The following is a 6,989-nucleotide window of genomic DNA, read 5'->3' as shown; positions in this document are numbered from 1 at the left end:
TGTCAAATTGCTTTGCTCGACTAACGTGTAAATAAATTAGTGCAACACAATCTTTTATATTCATTGGCATTTTCTTCTTTATTATTAACACTGTCCCTTTTAGAATTTAATTCTTCTTTTTCTAAAATAACAAAATTTAATATATATATATATAAATATATATATATATTTTTCTTTTTTAATTTATTTAATTTTTTTAGCATCTCCAGTATTTGTATATTCCCCTGTAAAACTGGATTATAATGTAATAATCCTTACTGGCCAACAATTTGGATGTTAAAATAGCCGTCAAATTGCCTTTGTGTTCATATTCTTACTGCTGCTGCTTGATACAGAGGAATTAAAACAGTAAAATGGTCAAATGTGCAGAGTAATTGATCCTGAAAGGACTTGTGCTGCAAAGCCATCATTTATGGAAAAGTGTATGATATGAGCCCGTTATTAGGTTATTAGCTATGATGCTACTGTACTATTGATAAGTGCCCTTACTCTATGAATCTGTCTTTAAAAAGAGAGGAAGATATACAGCATTTACAATACAATTATCATTCTCTCCTACACCGTAAACCTGATATGAATCTTTCTTTCCAGATATTTGCGCCCTTGGATTAAAGGATTTTGTTCTTCGGCTATTAAACCCAGTACTGCTACTTTTTAACAGGGCATCTCCCTTTAATTCTGAAATAAAAAAATACGTGTCCGAAAGGCCAAGGCAATGGTTTGTCCTCGAAGCTATGTGTGTGCTGGCTGCTATCTTCCTATGAATGCTTCTACCTCCACAAGCACACACATAAATTAACACTGGCTCGTTTAGTCTAGTGGTTCAAAATAACCATTTTTCCCTTTTTCCCCCCTATATACATAAAAGCGATCCAAATGAACTCAACTCACTTTTATTCTGCCTTTTCCCCCCACACTGGTTTATTTTTCACGCTGTATCTTTTCCCCCAGCTATGCAGCTGGAAATAAATAACAAACTAGAATTGCATATTTATTGCAAAATAATATTAATAATAATAATATTACTATTCTGTAACAATCTGCCTTTCACAACAATACTGTGAAAAAGCCCCAGCTGCTTCGCTAACAGAAAACAGTGCAGCCACTACCCCCCCTCCCGTACCATTCTGCATATAGGTTCTGCAATTTGCATATATGCTAATGAGTCTATAATTACCATTCGGATATGCATGACTGTAAGAGCTCAATTTCAATAAATGCATAACTAGGGTAAGATCCGGCATCCCCCCCCCCTCCCCTCCTCCCCCTCCCCTCCCTTCAAAAATATCACTGCAGTGAATCAGGCTGCCCTGGTAACATTTGCATGTCGTCTTTTTTTTTAAATATAATACGTATACTTTACGTATGGGTTACGTGGAATTTCCCTTTGCAGTTCGTGTATCCTTACGCCGGGCAAAGCTCCCCTTTTTCTGGCAAAGCGTTACCGTCCCCGTCTTCAGAGTCCTCCTATTTCTTGAAGACCTTCTCCTCGGAGAATACAGAGAGAAGGAGAGGGGCTACAAACAAAAAAAGGATTCAGAACAAGTTAAAAAAAAAAAAAAGAGAGAGAGAGGTGGAGAAGGGACGCTGCGTCTTTTGCCGTCGTAGCAGAGGATCGTGGCGAAGGTGCGTCCGTTTTTAATAGGTAAGCTTGTAAAATAAAAAAGGCTTTTTCGCTTATCCCCCCCCCCCCCCCGCCCCCCCCCTACCTCCTCTCCCGTGTTCTGCACAAGAGCGTCGTCTGAATCGGGAATCACGGGGATGGGAGATACAGGCAAAGAGGGGACAAAAAAGAGGCACTGAGGCTCAGTTAGATTTCCTTCTCTGCTACGTCCGTAGCACCGGCGATACATCGTTACAAATAGCAATTACGGTTATTAGCAGAAGTTGAGGATTTCCAGATCGCATCGGTGTTAAAAAAAGGGAAATTCTGAGAACCGTGTGCTAGAACGGTCCCCTTCTTTTGGGGAGGGGGAAAAAAAAAAAGGAAGCAATCAAGAGGTGTCTCTTTTTAATTGTAATTATCCCCCCTCTTAGCTTCCTTTCTGCTAATGAGTATTTTTTTTTTTAGAGGGGAGGGGGCGATGGGGAAGGGGGGGGGGGGAGTAAGAAAGGACGAGGTCACGTGATGCTGGGGAAGGCGTTCTTAACACAGCTCCCATGGAGTACCAATAGTATGAAAAGATTTATCTGAACAAAAGCCAGGGAGACAAGGAGCTCAATTTATCCGAGTTGGTGAGAAAATAACAAAAATAATAATAATAAAAATTAAAAAAAAAAAAAAAACAAGGAGGAGGGGGCCGTGGAGAGGGGAGGGGGGTGTTGGAGAGGGGGTGGGTTGGGGGGGGGTTAAGAGCAGGCTACAGAAATGTGGCTGAAAGAGTCTTTATTTCAAAGGCAATGAGGCAGATGAAATCAAGGGGTTGCAAAAATCTATACGTGCCAGTCTGGGCCGGGTCGGACATGGCAGCGCGGCATGTGGATGGCCAATCAAAAATAAAAAGATGAACGGCAGGAAGACGGACTCAGCCATTTGTAATGGGCTAGGCTGGAAGAAGCAAGTGAGAGAACATAAGCGTCTACATCAGGGGGCTCAACTCCAGACCCCCCAACAGGTCAGGTTTTCAGGATATCCCTGCTTCAGCACAGGTGGGCCAATCAGTGGCTCCATCGAAGACTGATTCAGCACAGGTGGCTCAATCAGTGGCTCAGTCAAAGACTGAGCCACTGACTGAGCCACTGACTGAGCCACCTGTGCTGAAGCGGGGACTGATGGAGCCGCCTGTGCTGATCCTGGCACTGTTTGAGCACCCTGTGCTGAAGCTGGGATATCCTGAAAACCTGACCTGTTTGGGGGTTCTTGAGGACTGAAGTTGAGCCCCCCCTGATCTACGGCACTGGGGGGTGAGACACAAACCCCAACACGTATTAAAACAACATTGTTGGGAAGAAATGAAGCGAAGCATTCGGACATTCTCCGTGTATACATTCTTACAGCTCGGTTTCTCCTTTCATGTCCGTCTGTCCCCCGCCATATTCTCAGCAGAGAAGACATGGCGGCCTATGCACAAAACGTCGCAGTAGGCCGTTGGGGGCATAACACTGACGCACGGACATCTCACATTGAGTTGCGCTTGTGGGCGCCGACGTACCAATCTCATTTCTCTCAATGGGCTCCTTAAGCAACCCCAAAAAGTTCGAGTCGAACTATATGGCTGGCACCAATGAGATGCGATTGGCGCACGAACGCGGTACATAATAAAAACAAATTGCATATGTGCACCAAAGAAAATAGTTGAACCGGCGTCCACCACGTGGAACCTGGCGTAAAAAAACCGAAAAGATCAGGCTATATTGTTAGTGCAGAATTGAGTTGCCATGTATCACCCAAAAATGGAGTTGACACAGCGCTGAGATTCATAGATGCCGAAAATGTATTATGTTCCCGGTATGGCTGTTATCAATAATATTACACTAATCTTTTACTTTTACTATTGCGAGTTCTAAATGTAAAAAAAAAAAATGACACAGAATTCTTTTTTAATATCAATTGTATCAATCAGGTATTCAACACGAGGGACGCGACCAACTTCCTTTCCAACAACAAACTATGCGTCACCTATCTGGAATCGCGTAGCGACCTTCATACGTACGACGCACGTTTTACGAAGGTTTGTACTATTTTTGGGCGCTAATATTTCGACGACACAATAAAAATTCACATATGATCTTAGCATGGTGCGTCCATTTGTCGGAAGCCTTTATTTTTAAGGCGTAAGTATGATAATTGTTTATTTAAGTGGATGGACCGTGCAAATTGTTCTGGCTAATTATGCCAGGGTAAAAGTCTGGGTACTTGAAATGCATTAAAAAAAAAAAAACACAAGGGGACAAAACAAAAGTTAGAATTGAAGGCTGGTCTATGGAACAGGGTGTCTGCAAGGGCCCTTTGACAATGAACTTGAGACATCTCATTAATATTCAGAGGCTGTCTGTCAAGTTCAGGGCGTCCCGAGTTCCCATGCATGGAGAGAGAAAAGTGAATTCATTGTACATTTTCTACGGGCCATTAGACTGCTGGCTTCCAGTGAGGTTCTCCGAATCAGCCCTGGAAACCAGACATTTACAAAATGCAGAACCAGACTAATGTCACTGGCAATTTATACACGCCCGGTGGGGAAAGGAAACCTCTGTTTAACAAACAACATATACTGTATAGGCTTGTGTACAAGTCAGAATGTAAAACCAGGGCACAATGTATTTATCACTCCCATTCATTGACAAGCCCAGGGTGTTTTTTTTTTCTTATGGTAATTTCGTCTCCAGTTCCAGACCCCTGTTTTGAGATTTGAACTCTGTAACAGCAATTAACATGTTAAAATAATTCCCATGGCTCCTGACCATGGGGAATCCGTGGCACCCATTTCGTGGACTTATAGAGTGTGTGTTAAGATTTCTGGACATTATTTGACGGCTCTACTCCCAATAGCTTTATAAAAGAAAGCCAAAGTAGCCAGCTAATGTTCTCTTTATTCAATGGTTATTTAAATATTCAGTTTGCACCATGGGTTGTGAAAGAAAAGAAGAGCCATGAAAGTAGAGTGCGGGGAGGAGGGACTGCATCATATTAGGTGTTTAAGAAGACAACCCACACCTCTTTCTTCAATCCAACCACTCCCCCCTGTCCACTCCTACCCCAATCAACATTTTCTTTGGTCCCAACTCAAAGGAATGCAAGGAGGAGCCAGCAGATAAAGCAGTATTTATGTGAAAAGATCCGGCGTTGATTTTGTTTCACCCCTTTTTTGTATCAGGTTGGGTGGAGAGACTCATGAAATATAAGCTAAGGTGGGTGTTGCTTGCCAAATGCTGGTGCATGCTAAAGGGGAGCCTGCTACCTCTCAGCGCAAGACTTGACTTGTCTTTGGTGCATAAGAGCGAAAAGGGAGAGTGAGCATGTCTGCGAAAGGAGGGAAGAAGAAACCACAAGAAGCTTGCGAGAAAAAAAATAAAAAATCCTGAATGGACAGAACCATCCTACGTCATTCCGAGCTGCAACCAGCATTCCGAGCTGCAACCAGCATTCCGAGCTGCAACCAGCATTCCGAGCTGCAACCAGCATTCCGAGCTGCAACCAGCATTCCGAGCTGCAACCAGCATCCACAAGAGGGTAGGATCTAGGAAACGCAGCTCAGTCTATGAGCATCCTCAAGAATGCATCACCTATCAACCAAGCTGTTGGTACTTTGGGGTGAGTTGTAATTAATATTTCATTTTACACGGCACGACAAAGCAAGGCATGGTATATCATCTATATACCAAGCACTTTACTAGCTGTATGGCATCTGAATGGTGTGGTCTGCTATCCAGAGATTCCTTAATTCTCTGATCTCATATGCTTTTTTTTTTTTTTTTTAAACACACATCTCAGTGTCTTTATTCCCTTGGCCAACAGAGCAAAGAGGGACAAAAGAGAAAATGAAAATCAAGCCCCTGCGTCTTTTAGTTTCGTTCCGTCCGTTGTAGACGAAGCTTTTCCTTTACGGCGTGTGATAATACAAGGATCTGGTCCATCCTGATTGTTCAGGACTCAAATAATAGGCAAGTTTTAGCACACAGGATTTAGCAGTCACGGCTCCTCCTGTCTCATTAAAATCTTTCATGCTGCAGCCTGGCAATCTTAAATCTTAATTTAAAGGGAGCTGAGGCTGGGAAATAGGTGAAATAGAACGGTGCAGCGAAATGGGCCCCCCTATTATGATGAAAGAAAAGGCCTAGAGGAGAAATAACATTGCGTTCCTCTCCCTCCTCTCCCACATGCCGTATTGACGCAGATCGAAGTTGGGCAGGGTATTTGTAAACATAAGAAGCATTTATAGAATTAGAGGCCATGTGGGCAGGTGTCCCAAGTTTCCCGGAGCTCTACCATTTCGGAAAAAAGATATCATGCACAGATATGTATTTGCAGATGAAACATAGATTAGCTTGAAACAAGTTTGATTAAGCACTTTCAATGACAAACATTTACAATTGTATACCATTAAAACGAATTGCCAGGCAGCGTTTTAGGTTAAATGAGGAGTTAAAAAATATATATATATACTGTATATATATATATATATGTTGAAATCAAAGAAGGACACATTAAAAAAAAAGTACATACATTTAAAAAATTCAGTGTGTAACTTAATTTGTCAGCATTCATAATATGGATGCTATGGTGTCGTAACTGGATTGTTGTTTTAAAGACAGGCGAATTATATACAGGTATACATTCACACATACATATTGTAGCAGAGAATAAGAACAGGCCTTCGTTCCTATCCTATAAACGAAGGAACACTACAGCAAAAAAACCTTTACACCACACAAAAATAATACACATGCGGATGAATGTACGCATATATTTATAAATAAATAAATATATTTGTTTATATATATATATATATATATATATATATAGCTATATATATATATATATATATATATATATATATATATATATATATATATATATTTCACACACACCACATACATATATTTCATTTGCATGTGGTTTTATTTCATTTCACAATTGTATGGCTCTAACCATACTGTTAATTGAAGCATTCAATTAAAAAATCAGACAGCACCTTATTTAAGAATTTCACATTGAGAACAATATGGGAGAACAGCCTTAAAGAATAAGCTTGTGAAAATCTTCTCCACTGTTTTTAATTGAATTACTAAATACACATAAGCCTTACCATACTGTGCATTTCATCTTAGATACAGTAGATTTGAACAAATTGTCAGATTTTTGTCTTTTATTCTACAACCAAACTGCGGCAGACTAACAAACTATTGTTGATATGCTGCCTGAGCCTGCATGTATTAAATATAACGGCAACACAATTAATTTTATTGTGTTATTAAAATAAAGAAATAGGACAATACATTAACAAGAGTATTTATCAATTTAAATCATGCTAAAATAATGGTTCACATTC

The 6,989-nt window shown here is 40.6% G+C and overlaps 1 long non-coding RNA gene across 2 annotated transcripts in view; it reads left to right on the top strand.

Annotated features, from left to right (window-relative positions):
- The first annotated feature begins 3,546 nt into the window (after nucleotides 1–3,546).
- LOC142498983 (uncharacterized) overlaps nucleotides 3,547–6,989 on the top strand; it is an 18,994-nt gene continuing 15,551 nt past the window's right edge. The window contains exons 1-2 of one of the 2 annotated variants that reach the window (XR_012802596.1): nucleotides 3,547–3,671; nucleotides 4,815–5,251. This is a non-coding gene — a long non-coding RNA (uncharacterized LOC142498983). The remainder of the gene's footprint in view (nucleotides 3,672–4,814; nucleotides 5,252–6,989) is intronic. The other variant, XR_012802597.1, reaches the window with a different exon arrangement.

The sequence above is a fragment of the Ascaphus truei genome, chromosome 7 (genome assembly GCF_040206685.1).
Source record: "Ascaphus truei isolate aAscTru1 chromosome 7, aAscTru1.hap1, whole genome shotgun sequence".
NCBI lineage: Eukaryota > Metazoa > Chordata > Amphibia > Anura > Ascaphidae > Ascaphus > Ascaphus truei.
The sequence above is the reverse complement of the archived record's forward strand: the minus strand, read 5'-3'. Positions and strand labels throughout refer to the sequence as shown.